The sequence below is a fragment of the Punica granatum genome, chromosome 6, assembly GCF_007655135.1.
Source record: "Punica granatum isolate Tunisia-2019 chromosome 6, ASM765513v2, whole genome shotgun sequence".
In the NCBI taxonomy this organism is placed as follows: Eukaryota; Viridiplantae; Streptophyta; class Magnoliopsida; order Myrtales; family Lythraceae; genus Punica; species Punica granatum.
The window spans coordinates 13,127,520-13,145,091 of NC_045132.1; positions in this window are offsets into that span (position 1 = coordinate 13,127,520).

Sequence of the window (17,572 nt, forward strand, 5' to 3'; positions counted from 1 at the left end):
CCGCCACCGAATCTACAATAGGGAGATAGAAACACCGAAAGTGGACAGAATGGGCCGTATGAATGAAACTCGCGCCTGAACGGGCGCCCCTTTTCATCCATAGATCGAGGTGTTTCCGACTCCCTAATGCCTAGGATATCGGTGAATCACGAAATGACGATTATGCCCTTGATCGGTAAAAGGTGTGTAGTTCACATATAAATTAAAGATCGAGTGATACAAAGAGGTCTAAAAACGACTCGCGCGTCTCGACTCGAGCTACCTCAAATTGGGCACGGACTCGAGTCATAGTACGCGAGTACTCGCTAGACACCGATACTATTCGTGTTACACGTCTCTGTGCTTGGAAATTGTGAGCTTTTAAAGAAACGGGCATTTCCGCCGTTCCGTGAACCATCGATGCGCTTACGAATTAGCAATCAATTTATCCAATTATTTAGTCCAAGTGATTTAATTAACCGAATGATACGTCCCGTTTCTCCCATTTGTGAAATTATTCGGTGGAAGTTATCTTATATCGAGGAATTTTGGACTCGACGGATAACCTTCCAAAAACTAACTCTCCTAGGAGGCGGCTAGCACATGATCAACGATAAAAACGCAAAATATGAATACACTCAATTCCAAGGGACGATTCCGAAGCAACGAAGGAGACCGTCCTAAACCCGGGAAGGGTCAAAGGGCACTCGGCCACCTCTCCAAGGGTTAGGCCGAGAGCTCTCCTTGACCCGACTTGGGTTATGGAGAGTCTCCTACGTCGATTCTAGCCGTACCTTGCATACATAATACATTGAGCACAATAATAACACATAATTCGGTGATAATAGAAGGAAACCGACGCCGCCAAGATCTCGAAACACAACCGAACACACAAACGAACACATACAATATATATATATAAAGGAATCGGTAAAACGGCATCGATTCATGCAATGGTAAAACGCGAAAACACGGGAACCGATCTATTTCGAAATGAAAGAGGTCTCTTTGGACCCATGTGGTCCAGAGGAACTCTTGGCCACATCCCCTCAAGAGTGGCCGTGAGTTTCCATGGTTCACACGGGTCAAGACGGGCTCTTCAATTCCGATCTAAATCCTTTCCCGTCATACTAATACATTACATGCGATAAATGACGGAAAAAACACGGGAACCAACTAACTTCGGGGAAGGAGAGGCCGCCCTAGCCTCGGGTGAGACAAGAGAGCTCACGGGTCCCTTCCTTGGGACTAGGACGTGGGTTCCCTTGGTTCGACTGTAGCATAGACGTCTCTCCTACCTCGATCCTAGCCATTTCTCATAACAGTACATACGTTATATGGACGTGCAACGTGATAAACGACGTACATTTGCATGGGAATATATAAAAACTTGAACTTGCATGCATTTCGATTTGTTAACCACCCTAACCCCCATAACAAACAAGTATCGAAGATCCTAGCTTCTCTAAGTCGTAGAAGAGTTTTACCTAGCCTCAGAACACGAGGAAAGAGTCGGAGAAGTGGCAAAGAGAGTCGGGAGACTCGGCTGGAACGAACAGATCCGAACCGGTGCAGTCGGGTTGACTGGCAGTCTGGCTTGTCGGGGCTGTGCCGGTTGATCGGGATGGAATTTTCGCGTGGGGCCAGTTACGTTGGATTCCCAAGAGACTAAGGATCGCTCCTGTAGTGGTTTCGGGAGGAGAGCATGCGTAGATTTTCCGGAAATCAAAAACAAAGTCGGGTCAGTAAAAAAGGACAGACCCAATCGGGTCAAAACAGACCCGACTGGCACCCGATGAAGAAACGGCTCCACAGGAGGCTCCCGGTGGTCTTTTGATGCAAGGTCAGTGGCATTGGACTCCTAACTGACTGAAGATCACGGTGATAGGTGGCTTGTAGCGAGAGTCAACCTGAGCTGACCTGTACGTTCCTGCAAAGTTTGGGTTAGAAAAGAAAACCAGAGGAACAAACCCGACTAGCAGCCGATGAAGAAACGACTCTACGGGAGGCACCCGGTGGTCTTTTGATGCAAGGTTGGTGGCATTGGACTCCTAACTGAGTGAGGATCATGCATGCAGTGGTTTCATGAGGATTGGACATGTCGATTTTCCTGAAAGATGCAAAGAAAACCGGGAATAACTGGAAAAATCTGTGAAGGGAGAAAGGAGAGAAAAGGCGGTGGTGCACGGTTGAACGGCTCTCGGCACGCGACCACCTTGTCACGAGGAAGAGTGAGGGTCATGAGGAACCCCTAGGAAGTGATGGCACGACTCGCCATGGTCGTGGAAAGAAATGGCGTGCCGAGGATCCCAGGGTGGCTATGGAAACCCGTTTCTGTACTGTCTTTGTTACCTGCTGAAACGGTGTGTTGGAGGCTTCGAATGCTAAAACTAAGCTCGGAAATGGATTTAGAAGGTCGAAAACATGTGGGGTCAGAAGTTTGGTCAAGGATCGAGCAAAGTCGGGGGGCGGGACTCGCCTAGGAACCGGGAAAGTACCTAGAGATCCGATTCTGGACTGTTCTGGATCTGCATGCTGGAAGCTTCAAATGCCAAAACTAACACCGGAAATGGACTCGGGAGGTCGAAAACATGTGGGATATGAAGTTTGGTCAAGTTTGGTTCGGGTTGGGTGGCGGTCGCCGGAAAACGGTTGAGTTTTCCGGCAATTTCTGCCTTGAACCGGGCTGTGCTTGGGCTGAACGACCAGGACTGATTGCTGGAGTTTGAGAGGGTTTTTGAGATTCTCTTAGAGTGAGAAAGCTTGAGAGAGAATGGAAAAGGGGTTATGATTAAAGTGTCTTACAATTAGGTACTTATAGGATGCCTTAATGAGCCAAATTAGTGAGTTTAAGTGCAATTAGAGGGGGTGCTTAGGGGTTCCGAATTTTGGAGGGAAGATTAGGGTGGGGAAGTTGTCTTGTTGAGTGTGGGGAAAGGAAGAGAAGGGAAGTGTGTAAGAGATATTTTGAAATGGGTGGATGGGGGAGAGTTGGCTTGCTTTTAGCCACCCCTAGAGAGAAGCCATGGCTTGCGGCTTGGCTTGGCTCGGCTTGGCTTGGCTAGCTCAAGGGTCCCGCTTGACTAGAAAGAAATCCGGAAGAAGCTCGGGGCTCAATTGATCGTGCGTTCGATTTCTGTGGTTCACTTGAACGACGAATTATCAATGTGTGCGCGAATACGATTTTAATGAGCATAATATTGACATGCTTCTTGAAAGCGAATGCTCGGATGACTCGGGGACTCGAAAGCCGGTTTTACTCTGTTTGGATGATCGGAGCGAAGTTGTCCGCTTCTGACGCCTATTTGCACTTCTGCGTGTTGTAAGGCTCGCATCGGTGTATTTTCCGCATTGAGTGAAACGGTTTACTCGCTGACCCCGGCTGGAGATCGATAACCGGAGATGACCTAGGAATCCGCGAACGGGGCTTTCTCAGTGTTTCCAGAGTGTTCTGATGTGTTCGGAGACCACTGTGATCTCCGTTTGTCAAAAATGAGTCCCAAAGGCTTGTCGGGAGGCGATCGTGACCATTGAAACCCCACTCGGGAGATCGGTATGACTTGCTTGGTCCGATCCGAAATGATTTCCCTAGTCCTAGGAGTTGTAGGGAGTGAGTGGTGTGAAGCTCGGACGTCAACTTTTCACCGAATGAGCTCTAAATGCTAGATTCTGTTTGACGGGGTCCCCTTTTCTAGGTTGGGACTCACTTGGGAGACCAAGACAAGCTTCAAAAGGCAGTCTGAAACTTGTTCCATGTTCCTGGTGGTCCTCGGGTGTGTGCAGGCCCGTTTCCGGGTGCTGTTTACTTGTTCGTGGATCGGGCGCCCCGGGAGCCTTGTCAGGGGAGGCGTCTGTGAGAGTTCGGGGGTGCTCTGACTTTAGCAGTAGGCTTCTGAAATGCGCTCGGAGGAGCCATTGGTCATTTTGGTACCAAGAGGGATTTTTAAAGTCCCATATCGGTTATCTTCTGACGCTCCGGTGATCCGGCGATGAATAGTGCCACAGTGCCAGTCTCTGCTGTTTTCGGGGTTCGTTGTATGTCTGTTTTTCTGATTGCTCTCCTCTGCCTTTTTAGTGGACCCTGCTTCTCTCCCGTAATTCATGACTTTGTGCCGCTCGATCGCCTCCGGTTTCCTGATCTTGAATAGTGTCCCGAGCTTTGGTCGAAAGTCCTCTGTTGGAGCCAGTGGACCAAAATGGGGTGCTGACAGCTTGCCCCTCTTTGGTTGTGTGCTCGATTAGAGGAGATAACCAAAAATCATGAGAAGCATCCCTTTTTGGTTCCGGCGACCGTCTTGTTGTCACTCTCCGTAGTAGCTCGCCCCTCCGCGTTGGATACTTAGGGAGGATGTGCAAAATGCCCGAACCTGTCATAAGATAGTGGCATGATTGAGAGGTGAAGATTATGAAGTGGTGGATGAAGGGTCTTAGCCAGCAGGATAATGTGTAGGGCCGAAGCCCGCAGAAAGCAGTAAAGTACCAGGCCGAAGCCCATGGAAAGCTGCAAAGTGCTAGGCCGAAGCCCGTGGAAAGTAGTAGAGTGCGAGGCTGAAGCCCGTGGAAAGCTATAAAGTGCGAGGCCGAAGCCTGTGGAAAGCTGTAAAGTGCGAGGTCGAAACCCGTGATAAGTAGTAAAGTGCGAGGCCGAAGCCCGTGGAAAGTAGTAAAGTGCTAGGCCGAAACCCGTGGAAAGCTGTAAAGTGCGAGGTCGAAGCCCGTAGAAAGCAGTAAAGTGCAAGGCTGAAGCCCGTGGAAAGCAGTAAAGTGCCTAGAGTATAGGGAAGGTAGGGATGGGGATCGATGCTAGGTGACATCGCAAGGTGCTGGAAGAGGCGAATTGCTCGGTTCCGAGTCGAGATCATGCTCGGGCGACGTAGGATGCCACTTGTTGCATCTTTGAACCGGAGTCAAGTGGCCCCCCCATAGGGCCCTCCACTCGGCTCGAGGTTGCGATCTGCTGCATGAGTCAATCGCCTGTCCGTCAAGGAGGAGATGCCCCTTGGGGTTCTATGCGTATCTGCAGAGAAGAGCATAACTCTTCGTTAGTCATGTGGACAGTGGTGCGCGCCAAGTGTACATGGCTGATGTTGTCCCAAAGGTGTTGATCTGCAGTAGATTGGCGTTGCTGCTACGATGAAGTTGCTTCGTCGATGCTTTGCCCTTGGGGTGGCGGTGTGTTTGATCTGCCGGAAGCCTGCTTTGCTGCTAGGGCGGTTACTCGTTGCTCTGCCGGATGTCAGCCCTGTCACAGTGGCGATTGTAGTTCGCTAGGGATGCCCGGTCGTGCGATGAGGGACTCAAACTCTGGGGTAGAGTGCCTACGTATCCCGAGGAGTTGGGAATCAGAGTCTGTCGTAGTTCCCGCGTTTGTTGTACTTGTGATCCTGACATCATTAGTAAGTCATGGGATTACTAGCGATTTTTAAGCACAGGTAAAAGGAAGTGTTTGTGATGCATGCTCTTCAGTTTCGGGTCGCTTGGACGACCCGTGGAGAGTTTTTGCTTTGGTGATGCAAATGGGGGTCCCACTTTCAGAGGCCCTGATGTGAGGCCTTCGGGGCTCCTGTTGGCATTGCATGGGCATATCGAGATGTTCTCAAAGGTGCCCAAGCGGCTCCATCGGTTGTTCGACTTGCCCGTGAGCTTAGGACCCTTCTCATCAGGGTGTCGTAGGGCGGCTGCATTTGTAACCCGCATGGGGAATTTTTTATTCAAATTTGGTCATACCTCGGTCTAGTCATTTCCAGAGTGTTGTGACTAGACTCCCGGAAAGAAATGTCTAGGATTTTGGCTTTGTGGTAGCCGATTGAACGGTGGCTGTGACCCATTTTGGAGTTGTGCAATGACAAAGAGAAAAAAGAAAACTTGGAGAGCACGTTGCCCAAGGCTGAAAGGATACACGGGTTCACGCCTGCCGTGAGATGTACCTCCCTTCTTCTTTCGACTTCTAATCCTGTAGGCTATTGCGAAGTGCTCAGATGGGGTGCCTGCTTGTGCACCGTGCTTGAGGAAGAAACTGCCTAGGACGGTTGAGCTGCGTTAGGGAGCAGATCGGGGATCGTGTTGGAGTAGATAACCTGGCCATTTCCTTTGGGGATCCCTGGTTCGCGCAGTGTGCGAAGGCTCAGGGTGACTGTTTTGTTTATCTCTCATTTTACTCTCCTTTTGTTACGGTCATCCGCCTCGGGGCCGTACCTCTCAACCTAAAGGGGATGAACTCTCCTTTTGCCACGACTGCCTGCCTCGGGATTTTCAGTCGTGCCTCTGTTTTGCCTTAACTTTTGCCTAGATCGCCCCGAGGGGTTTTCGACCTAGCAGGCTCGATTCTTTTGTCTCTTGAGTTTGCAAGGGCGAAGGGTTTGAATAATTCGACCTCCGAGTGCGTTACGTTCTGTCTCCGTCGAGGAGTTGCGTCTACTGCTCCCCCTTTTTGTCGGGGTTTGTTGATTTCTTCTTTGAATTGGCGGTGTCGGAGTTTTATATCTCGGCGGTGCCTTGTTTTGTTCATTGGCGGGTTTTTCCCGCATCTTTTCTCTCTCTCTTCATTGGCGGGTTTTTCCCGCTTCTTTTCGCTCTGTTTTTTTTTTTCTTGCAGCTGGGGTTATTATCGTGTCCCCATGTGTTTGTTTTACTTTTCCCGACTTTTTCGTTGTTGCGGGTGCTTTGATGCGCTTTGCCTCGCGGAGACTTGGTGTTTGTTCTTCATGCATTCGGAAGCCGAACTACGTGTTCTTCGTCATTGCAATTTTTACAAGTGATTTCCCCTGTTGTCTAGAGAAAGAAAATGCAAAATTGCCCTAGGGAGTGTGTGACCGAGGTTGTCCTGATGCTTGTTGTAGAAGATGCCCATTCTTGATGCGGATGACTAGGAGCGTTCCAGTGTCGTTTGTTGGAGTGACCCACTTTGGTGACCTCAGGGCGAACTTTAACCAGGGATGCCCCAGCGTACGTCGCTTGGAAATGTTCATCGTGGCCGGATGATGTTCGAGGTGGTCTCGGTCTGAATGATGAACGTGAATGCCCCAATCTTCATTGTTAATGTGACCTGTGGTGGGCGCCTTGTACAATCATCGTCCCCGATCGTGCTTATGGCTCTAGCATCAATTGTACGCTAGAGAGATGTGCTCTCGAAACCGATGGGCATGCTTGTTTGTCGATTGAGACGGTTGCGCTGAAGGCATGCGGCTCGTTCGAACGCTTCCGTCGTCGGCTTCATAGGGGGTACCTCCTTGTCGGGCCATTTCCTGCTGAAGTATAGGAAGAAAGACCCGATAGGAGTTCTCGAGGAGGTGTGAAACCGCGCATCGCTTTTTGCCCGCGACTGGATTGTCCCTGTGAAGGATGACAAAGAGGATGATACATTAGGCGATTATGCGGTGGAATATGTGGTAAGAAATGTAAGGTGGACCCATGAGAAATTCCTTCGTCCAGCGCGCGACCCATGGGGTGCCGCGTGTGGGGGACACTCAAACCGAGATCTAGTCATCGCCACCCTGGAGTGGGCAGACCGTGGCTAGGGGCCACATAGGTGTACTTTCCCCGATTGCAGGTTGGCATGCGCAGTGTCCTAGGGAAGGCTCGAGGAGCCGGATCCCATGAGGACAGACGAATCAAACAATTCTGACAGAACTAACAGGGCGTCTTCGAGGCTATCCTAGTGCGCCCGTGAATGGTTCGTTCCTGCCGGGAGCTTGTTTGGGAATGCATATAAATAAATGTAAAAGAGAGTTTAGGGAAGAGTGCATGTTGCCCCAGTGGCTGGTTGATGGCCACAGTGGAGGATGGGCAGGGATCATTCTCCGGTCGGAGATGTGACCGTGCTAGTGACTTTCGCGGCGGGTTGGCAGGGCCATGCTCTGTTCGTCGGAGCTGTTGCTTGTGATCTTTTACGGAGGGAGGGTTGGGATTCGGTGTCGAAGTTCCAAGCTGCTGGACGGGAAGTATTCATTGTCCTGATTGTGGTCGTTCAAGGTTCAAGTTTCCTTCTTGTCAGTTATTTCCTACAATGGGAAGAGGAAAAGCAATGAAGGAACAAGAACTATTCGTAATTTGAATGCAACTGCGTAGGGGGGCGAACTGGCCTGGTAGGCGTCATGCAAGCACACTGAGAGACATGCACAAGGTGTGTCGAGGATGCGTGCATGGGCAAGGTAGGGGTGTGCTTGCACGACGCGGAAAGGGCACGCTCAGTTGTGTTGATGGAAGCACTTGTAGCATGGAGAGACGTGTGCTCAACCATGCAATGACATAATCGATTGCGCAGGATTAATGGGGAGTTAGTGTTACTTGGATGGTTGGCCCTTGAGCTACTGATCGTCTCGCCATGGAGGAAGGGTGAGGACCATGAGAGGTCCACCTGCAAAGGCGGTCACAACTTTGTCTACTGTGTGGTAGTGTTAATTGTCGTGTAAAACAGTAAGTGGATAGGATGCATGCAATGCGTGAGTTTTCAAAAGCTAATGTTGTCGTTCACATTGACTCGAAAGGTTCAAAGTACAATGAAAATTTTGTAAAATAGACCTTAAGCTGATTTGCCATTACACTCAGGGTTTGAGCGAGCGCGGCCTCGGAAAGCACCGGTTCTAGGCGAGGGCCTTGCAGAGATATCTATCTTAGAGTGCATGTGTGGGCCTCCTCGAGCCCTCTTCCTAGACCTCTCCAGGGCGGCGTTCGCTCAAGCAAGCTCCTTACCGCATCTCTGCATCTTGGCACGGGTTTGGGAGAGCTCCCTCTAAGGTGGTTGGCCGGCGAGTTCTTCATCTCTCAGCGACCTCTCGGTGATCGAACCTAGTGTTGATGAGGTCGATCATGTTGTCCCGAAATATACCCCATTCGCGTTCTGTGGCGGGTCGGTGAGGTCCTTGTGTGTTGGCGAACTTTGTCGAGGCGCGGGCAGGAGGCTGAGCAAGGCGTCCCTTACCAAGACGACAGGAAAATCCGTTTAGGACTCGTCAATATGAATGACATCCTAATTTTTGAAAACTGCATGATGCATGTGTATGAAGAGAGTAAATGCCTACGACTTAATAGAAATTACATGTACATCGCTCTTGAAATGGAAAAGACTCAAATGGCTCGCAGGCCGACTCGATGGACTGTTGTTGGAGTCGGGTTGAAGGCTTGCATGGAGGCATAACACGATGCATGGTTCGGTGCTACGAGGACCGTGCTATCTATGGATGGGGGCTCCCAACTCAAGGGTGTGAATTCCTTGAAATCGAGCGAGGATCTTTGGGGGCCGGTTCGGTGGCATAGCCGACTCGATCCGTTCCCTTACTCGGAACCTCTAACTAACCTAGCTTCCTATTGTGGCGCCCGTGGGATTTCGGACGAGGCACCTAAAGCTAGCATGATATGCAATGCATGCGTGAAATAAATGTGCGTAAGTAGATAAGCGGTAAACGACGAAAAGCAGTAAATAAATAAGCAAGCAAGCAAACGGGATTGAGCCCGAACTCTCTAGATGTCCCCAGTGGAGTCGTCAAGCTGTGCACACCCGAATTTTATCTCGTCGGGACACGCATGCGCGAAGCCTATGCAACGCGGCTCGGGAGTGTCCACCTTCCCGGGGACGCGCGACGGACGCACGTGAGAAGGAGTTGCCACTTATTGTTTACAACCTGTAAGTCGAGGGCCGTTGAGTCGCTCGGGTCTGGGGTACGGGGTACATCTAAATGCTAAGGCAATGGTCATACGAAACCGGAAATTCCGAATTCGGGGGTTCTATTACATACGGGCCTATATCCCGCACGCCCTTTCGATACTCTAGTTTGCTAGGCTTGTCGTTTTGTTTGTTTATCGCGTGATTTAGGTTTGCACTTGACTCGCCCGTTTTGACACTGTAAAGTCGATGAATTGATCAAGTTGGGCCAATAATTTGAAAGATGAGTAGGCTTGTGCGTTGAGGAATCGGTTCATTATCTTTGCGTTACAGTTCATCGAACCATGATGGTCGATTCCCTGCCCGAACCGAGACCACGAGTATTCGAGCTTACTCATCTCTTGGTAACAATAGGCCGACTTGACCGGGTCGACACTCGGACCTCTCGCTCGCTGATCGGGGATCCTTACAAATGAATGAATAGATGTACAAATAAGATCCTCGCAATGTACACTCGAATAATTACAAAGTATAACTGAATAAAGTAAATGGATCCCGATTGGTTTGCATTGGGCCAATATTCCACTCCGGCTCACCGTGTGTTTTGAATGACCGATAAATAAATTAAGGCAACGCGGGCTCAAAGAGCCGGGGGTCAGGTCCGATCGAACCGACGATTTGCAGGAGAACCGATTAGTTCCCGCTGTAACCGTTGGACCGATCGAGCTCCCGGGTGATATCTAAACACGTTTCACACATCCAATCCAAATTGCCTTCCACATAAGCCACATTTGGAGTGTGATGGTGACTCGAGGCTAGATCCCATTCCGCACTCGGGTTGCACGCGCTCAGTGAGTTAGGAGGCGTCGGACCTCGTGTTCGGTGATTTGGGGCGTTGGGCCCCGTGCAACACGTAACCTATGGGCTCGGGCTCGAACCGCAACAAATTAGCAAAAGTAAATGGAAAACAGAAGAAAACTGATAAACTGATGAAAAACAGACAATAACTGACAAGTATGGATAAATACGGACAAGTTGTATATTAGGCCGAATGTACGTGATTTAATCAGTTATTAACCGGGGTTGATTAGCAAACAATATATCTAACCTAGGCAAACAAAGAGGTGGGCTGGAATATGGTTCTAAGCCGATTACATGTGTGAATTTGTTTTAAAACTCTATTCAGTGAGGTGTCACGTGGTTTCACCGAATTAGCCAAACTTGTATTTTTGACTATAGATCGGAACCTAGCATTCCACCTATCCATTATCTAATGTTTGATTAAGCCAAATGCATGATTAATCCAGTTTTTCGTGTTTTGCAACGGAAATGAAAATGCCCGCCACCGAATCTACAATAGGGAGATAGAAACACTGAAAGTGGACGGAATGGGCCGTATGAATGAAACTCGCGCCCGAACGGGCCGCCCCTTTTCATCCATAGATCGAGGTGTTTCCGACTCCCTAATGCCTAGGATATCGGTGAATCACGGAATGACGATTATGTCCTTGATCGGTAAAACGTGTGTAGTTCACATATAAATTAAAGATCGCGTGACACGAAGAGGTCTAAAAAGGACTCGCGCGTCTCGACTCGAGCCGCCTCAAATTGGGCACAAACTCGAGTCATAGTACGCGAGTACTCGCTAGACACCGATTCTATTCGTGTTACACGTCTTTGTGCTTGGAAATTGTGAGCTTTTAAAGAAATGGGCATTTCCGCCGTTCCGTGAACCATCGATGCGCTTACGAATTAGCAATCAATTTATCCAATTATTTAGTCCAAGTGATTTAATTAACCGAATGATACGTCCCGTTTCTCCCATTTGTGAAATTATTCGGTGGTAGTGATCTTATATCAAGGAATTGTGGACTTGACGGATAACCTTCCAAAAACTAACTCTCCTAGGAGGCGGCTAGCACATGATCAACGATAAAAACGCAAAATATGAATACACTCAATTCCAAGGGACGATGCCGAAGCAACGAAGGAGACCGTCCTAAACCCGGGAAGGGTCAAAGGGCACTCGGCCACCTCTCCAAGGGTTAGGCCGAGAGCTCTCCTTGACCCGACTTGGGTTATGGAGAGTCTCCGACGTCGATTCTAGCCGTACCTTGCATACATAATACATTGAGCACAATAATAACACACATTTCGGTGATAATGGAAGGAAACCGACGCCGTCAAGATCTCGAAACACAACCGAACACACAAACGAACACATACAATATATATATAAAGGAATCGGTAAAACGGCGTCGATTCATGCAATGGTAAAACGCGAAAACACGGGAACCGATCTATTTCGAAATGAAAGAGGTCTCTTTGGACCCGTGTGGTCCAAAGGAACTCTCGGCCACATCCCCTCAAGAGTGGCCGTGAGTTTCCATGGTTCACACGGGTCAAGACGGGCTCTTCAATTCTGATCTAAATCCTTTCCCGTCATACTAATACATTACATGCGATAAACGACGGAAAAAACATGGGAACCAACTAACTTCGGGGAAGGAGAGGCCGCCCTAGCCTCGGGTGAGCCAAGAGAGCTCACGGGTCCCTTCCTTGGGACTAGGCCGTGGGTTCCCTTGGTTCGACTGTAGCCTAAACGTCTCTCCTACCTCGATCCTAGCCATTTCCCATCACGGTACATACGTTATATGGACGTGCAACGTGATAAACGACGTACATTTGCATGGGAATATATAAAAACTTGAACTTGCATGCATTTCGATTTGTTAACCACCCTAATCCCCATAACAAACAAGTATCGAAGATCCTAGCTTCTCTAAGTCGTAGAGGAGTTTTACCTAGCCTCGGAACACGAGGAAAGAGTTAGAGAAGTGGCAAAGGGAGTCGGGAGACTCGGCTGGAACGAACAGACCCGAACCGGTGCAGTCAGGTCGACTGGCAGTCTGCCTTGTCGGGGCTGTGCCGGTTGATTGGGATGGAATTTTCGTGCGGGGCCAGTTGCGTTGGATTCCCAAGAGACTAAGGATCGCTCTTGTGGTGGTTTTGGGAGGAGAGCATGCGTAGATTTTCCGGAAATCAAAAACAAAGTCGGGTCAGTAAAAAAGGACAGACCCAGTCGGGTCAAAACAGACCCGACTGGCACCCGATGAAGAAACGGCTCCACAGGAGGCTCCCGGTGGTCTTTTGATGCAAGGTCAGTGGCATTGGACTCCTAACTGACTGAGGATCACGATGATAGGTGGTTTGTAGCGAGATTCAACCCGAGCTGATCTGTACGTTCCTGCAAAGTTTGAGTTAGAAAAGAAAACCAGAGGAACAAACCCGACTGGCAGCCGATGAAGAAACGACTCTACGGGAGGCACCCGGTGGTCTTTTGATGCAAGGTTGGTGGCATTGGACTCCTAACTGAGTGAGGATCATGTATGCAGTGGTTTCATGAGGATTGGACATGTCGATTGTCCTGAAAGATGCAAAGAAAACTGGGAATAACTGGAAAAATCTGTGAAGGGAGAAATGAGAGAAAAGGCGGTGGTGCACGGTTGAACGGCTCTCGGCACGCGACCACCTTGTCACGAGGAAGAGTGAGGGTCATGAGGAACCCCTAGGAAGTGATGGCACGACTCAACATGGTCGTGGGAAGAAATGGCGTGCCGAGGATCCCGGGGTGGCTATGGAAACCCGTTTCTGTACTGTTTCTGTTACCTGCTGAAACGGTGTGTTGGAGGCTTCGAATGCTAAAACTAAGCTCGGAAATGGATTTAGAAGGTCGAAAACATGTGGGGTAAGAAGTTTGGTCAAGGATCTAGCAAAGTCGGGGGGCGGGACTCGCCTAGGAACCGGGAAAGTACCTAGAGACCCGATTCTGGACTGTTCTGGATCTGCATGCTGGAAGCTTCAAATGCCAAAACTAACACCGGAAATGGACTCGGGAGGTCGAAAACATGGGGGATATGAAGTTTGGTCAAGTTTGGTTCAGGTTGGGTAGCGGTCGCCGGAAAACGGTTGAGTTTTCCGGCAATTTCGGCCTTGAACCGGGCTGTGCTTCGGCTGAATGACTAGGACTGATTGCTGGAGTTTGAGAGGGTTTTGGAGATTCTCTTAGAGTGAGAAAGCTTGAGAGAGAATGGAAAAGGGGTTGTGATTAAAGTGTCTTGCAATTAGGTACTTATAGGATGCCTTAATGAGCCAAATTAGTGAGTTTAAGTGCAATTAGAGGGGGGTGCTTAGGGGTTCCGAATTTTGGAGGGAAGATTAGGGTGGGAAAGTTGTCTTGTTGAGTGTGGGGAAAGGAAGAGAAGGGAAATGAAAGTTGATGGATGGGAAGTGTGTAAGAGATATTTTGAAATGGGTGGATGGGGGAGAGTTGACCTGCTTTTAGCCACCCCTAGAGAGAAGCCATGGCTTGCGGCTTGGCTTGGCTTGGCTCGGCTCGGCTTGGCTAACTCAAGGGTCCCACTTGACTAGAAAGAAAACCGGAAGAAGTTCGGGGCTTGATTGATAGTGCGTTCGATTTCCGTGATTCACTTGAACGACGAATTATCAATGTGTGCGCGAATACGATTTTAATGAGCCTAATATTGACATGCTTCTTGAAAGCGAATGCTCAGATGACTCGGGGACTCGAAAGCCGGTTTTGCTTTGTTTGGATTATCGGAGCGAAGTTGTCCGCTTCTGACGCCTATTTGCACTTCTGCGTGTCGTAAGGCTCGCATCGGTGTATTTTCCGCATTGAGCGAAACGGTTTACACGCCGACCCCGGCTGGAGATCGATAACCGGAGATGACCTAGGAATCCACGAACGGGGCTTTCTCAGTGTTTCCCGAGTGTTCTGATGTGTTCGGAGACCACTGTGATCTCCGTTTGTCAAAAATGAGTTTCGAAGGCTTGTCGGGAGGCGTTCGTGACCATTGAAACCTCACTCGGGAGATCGGTATGACTTGCTTGGTCCGAACCAAAATGATTTCCCTAGTCCTAGGAGTTGTAGGGAGTGAGTGGTGTGAAGCTCGGGTGTCAACTTTTCACCGAATGAGCTCCGAATGCTAGATTCTATTTGACGAGGTCTCCTTTTCCGGGTCGGGACTCACTCGGGAGACCAAGACGAGCTTCGAAAGGCAGTTTGAAACTTGTTCCATGGTCCTGGTGGTCCTCGCGTGTGTGCAGGCCCGTTTCGGGGTGCTGTTTACTTGTTTGTGGATCGGGCGCCCCGGGAGCCCTGTTAGGGGAAGCATCTGTGAGAGTTCGGGGGTGCTCCGGCTTTAGCAGGAGGCTTCTGAAATGCGCTCGGAGGCGCCATTGGTCATTTTAGTACCAAGAGGGATTTTTAAAGTCCCATATCGGATATCTTCTGACGCTCCGGTGATCCGGCGATGAATAGTACCACAGTGCCAGTCTCTGCTGTTTTCGGGGTTCGTTGTATGTCTGTTCTTCTGATTGCTCTCCTCTGCCTTTTTAGTGGACCATGCTTCTCTCCCGTAATTCATGACTCTGTGCCCGCATGATCGCCTCCGGTTTCCCGATCGTGAATAGTGTCCTGAGCTTTAGTCGGAAGTCCTCTGTTGGAGCCGGTGGACTAAAATGAGGTGCTGACAACGGGCCCATAAACCCGTGTCTTTATTTTCCCTGTACCGCACGGGCCCATAAACCCGTGTCTTTACTTTCCCTACACCACACGGGCTCATAAACCCGTGTCTTTACTTTTCCTGCACCGCACGGGCCCATAAACCCGTGTCTTTACTTTCCCTGCACCGCATGGTCCATAAACCCATTGTACGGACCCGAATGTTGACTCTCGTCGGGGCCCGCATGCGCGCTTTTGGATCGTGCTGCTTGGGAGTGTCCACCTTCCCTTGGGGACGCGTGACAGCCACGCGTGAGAGAAGGAGTTACCACTTATCATTTTACGACCCGAAGGTCGAGGGCGGATAAGTTACCCGGGGTCTAGGGGTATGGAACACCTAGTTGTTGTTAAGGCATTGGTCTGTGCGGAACAGGAAAGTCCGTGTTCGGGGGTTCATGTTACGTGCGGGCCTATATCCCGCACACCCTTTCGGTACTCTGGTTTGCTTGGCTTGCACGTTTTATTATTTACTGCGTGGATTAAGTTGCTCTCGGCTCACACGTTTTGACATCGTAAGTTCGACGAATCAAACAATATTGGTTGAGAAGCCGAGAGAGAAGTAAATCTGTGTGTCAGGGAATTGGTTCACAATCTCGCGTTACAGTTCATCGAACCATAGAGGTTGAATCCCTACGTGAACCAGAACCATGAGATCTTGGATTTACCTGTGTCTAGGCAAGCATTGGACCGATTCGATTAATTCGACTCTTGGACCGTTCGCTCACCGACTGGAATTCTTACAGAATGAATGTACAAAATAAAATCCTCACAATGCTCTCAGAAATACAATAAAATATAAATTACAAATGATCGAATTCCAATCGATTCGCGTTCGGTTATTATTCCGCTCTAGCTCACCGTGAGTTTAGGGAAAAACCGAAGAAATGGAACTCAATGCACGCTCTCACTGAATAGGGCGTTGGACCCTGTGAGTGATGATTAGGGCGTTGGACCCTGTGCTTGATGATTAGGGCGTTGAACCCTATTATTATTCGGCCTAGAGATCAGGCTCGACCCGCATCAAAAACAAGTGTTGAAAGATAACACGCAGCAGGTAAATAACAGACAAGGTGTTTGTTATTATCGAGTGTACGTGTTTTAACAAGTTGTTAATCCGGGGAATTTTGGCATGCAAATCCTACCCTAGACAAACAAGCACGTGCCAATGTTTTAGCATTCGGCTTTGTTTTGAGAACTTGACAAAGAGAGTCAAATCTCATGTGTGTGGATTGCTTTTACAGTTGTTCTGTATTGTGATACTGAATTAGCCAAACTCTTGTTTTGACTCTAGATTTGGAATCTAGAATTTCTCCTAACCATTATCTAGTGTTTGGTTAGGTCGAGTGAAAGGTTAATCAGCATTTTGCATGTTTTCTGACAGAGATAACCGTTCTAGTTACCTGAGTCTATGTTAGGATGACAGAAACTCATCAGTTAGATAAGAAAAGGCTATGCAGATGAACCTGCACCTGAACAGGTAGCCTGTTCTTATCCCGTACTGTAGTGTTTCTGTCATGCTAACCCTAAGGGTGTCGCTGAATTGTGAAAAGATGATTTTGCCCTTTATTTGAAAATTATTTTCAGAAAAGGGGAAACATCGCAGTGCGAGCCACCTCGGCCTGTAGCCGGTGTCAACCAATTCCCTGGATCGTCCAGGGTTGTGCAAGAACCCCGAAAAAGCCAAAGAACCGGTCGATCTGCCCGGAAGTGATCTAAAAAGATCTTCTGTATCTTGACCTGAGTTACTTGGAATCAGGTAAAAACTCAAGTTAAGACACATAAGCCCTTTTCAGACGTCCATGCTACATCGGACCACGCGTTTCGGGTTTTAAAATTGATAAGTTTGAAAAGGGCACCAACGTCATTTGACAACTCATCGACGCGAGTTATCAGTTAATGGTCGATTCGTGTAAATTTATCATTGTGAAGTGGGTTGAATCACGTGAGCGTCCCGATTAAGCCGTTCGTGAAATTAATACTTAAGGGCTGTGCCGAATGCATTAATTGTGAAAACGATTCGCGACTCGACGACCAAGACGATTCCATAAGGATCGAGGATAATTTGGTCCAATGACCGAAACTACCCTCGTAACCGAATGGACCTGAATGAGTCATCGATACCCGAATCCATGCATGCTTTGTTTTGAAAAGATATTTTCATGCGATATTGCGACGATAATGTAAATTGCAAAATTACACGAAAGCCGAGAACGGACTCAAAACGGGAAGAGGAAGCCTAATGCAACCCGTACGAGTCTAAGAGGCTCTCGGTTACTTCTCCTTGGAGATAACCGAGAGGTCCCATGGCCCGAATGGGGTTCCACGAGGTTTCCCCGTCTCGTTTCGAATCATTTCTCGCATGCTTAAACGACAAACATTATAAATGACACGATTAAACGAAAGTCGGT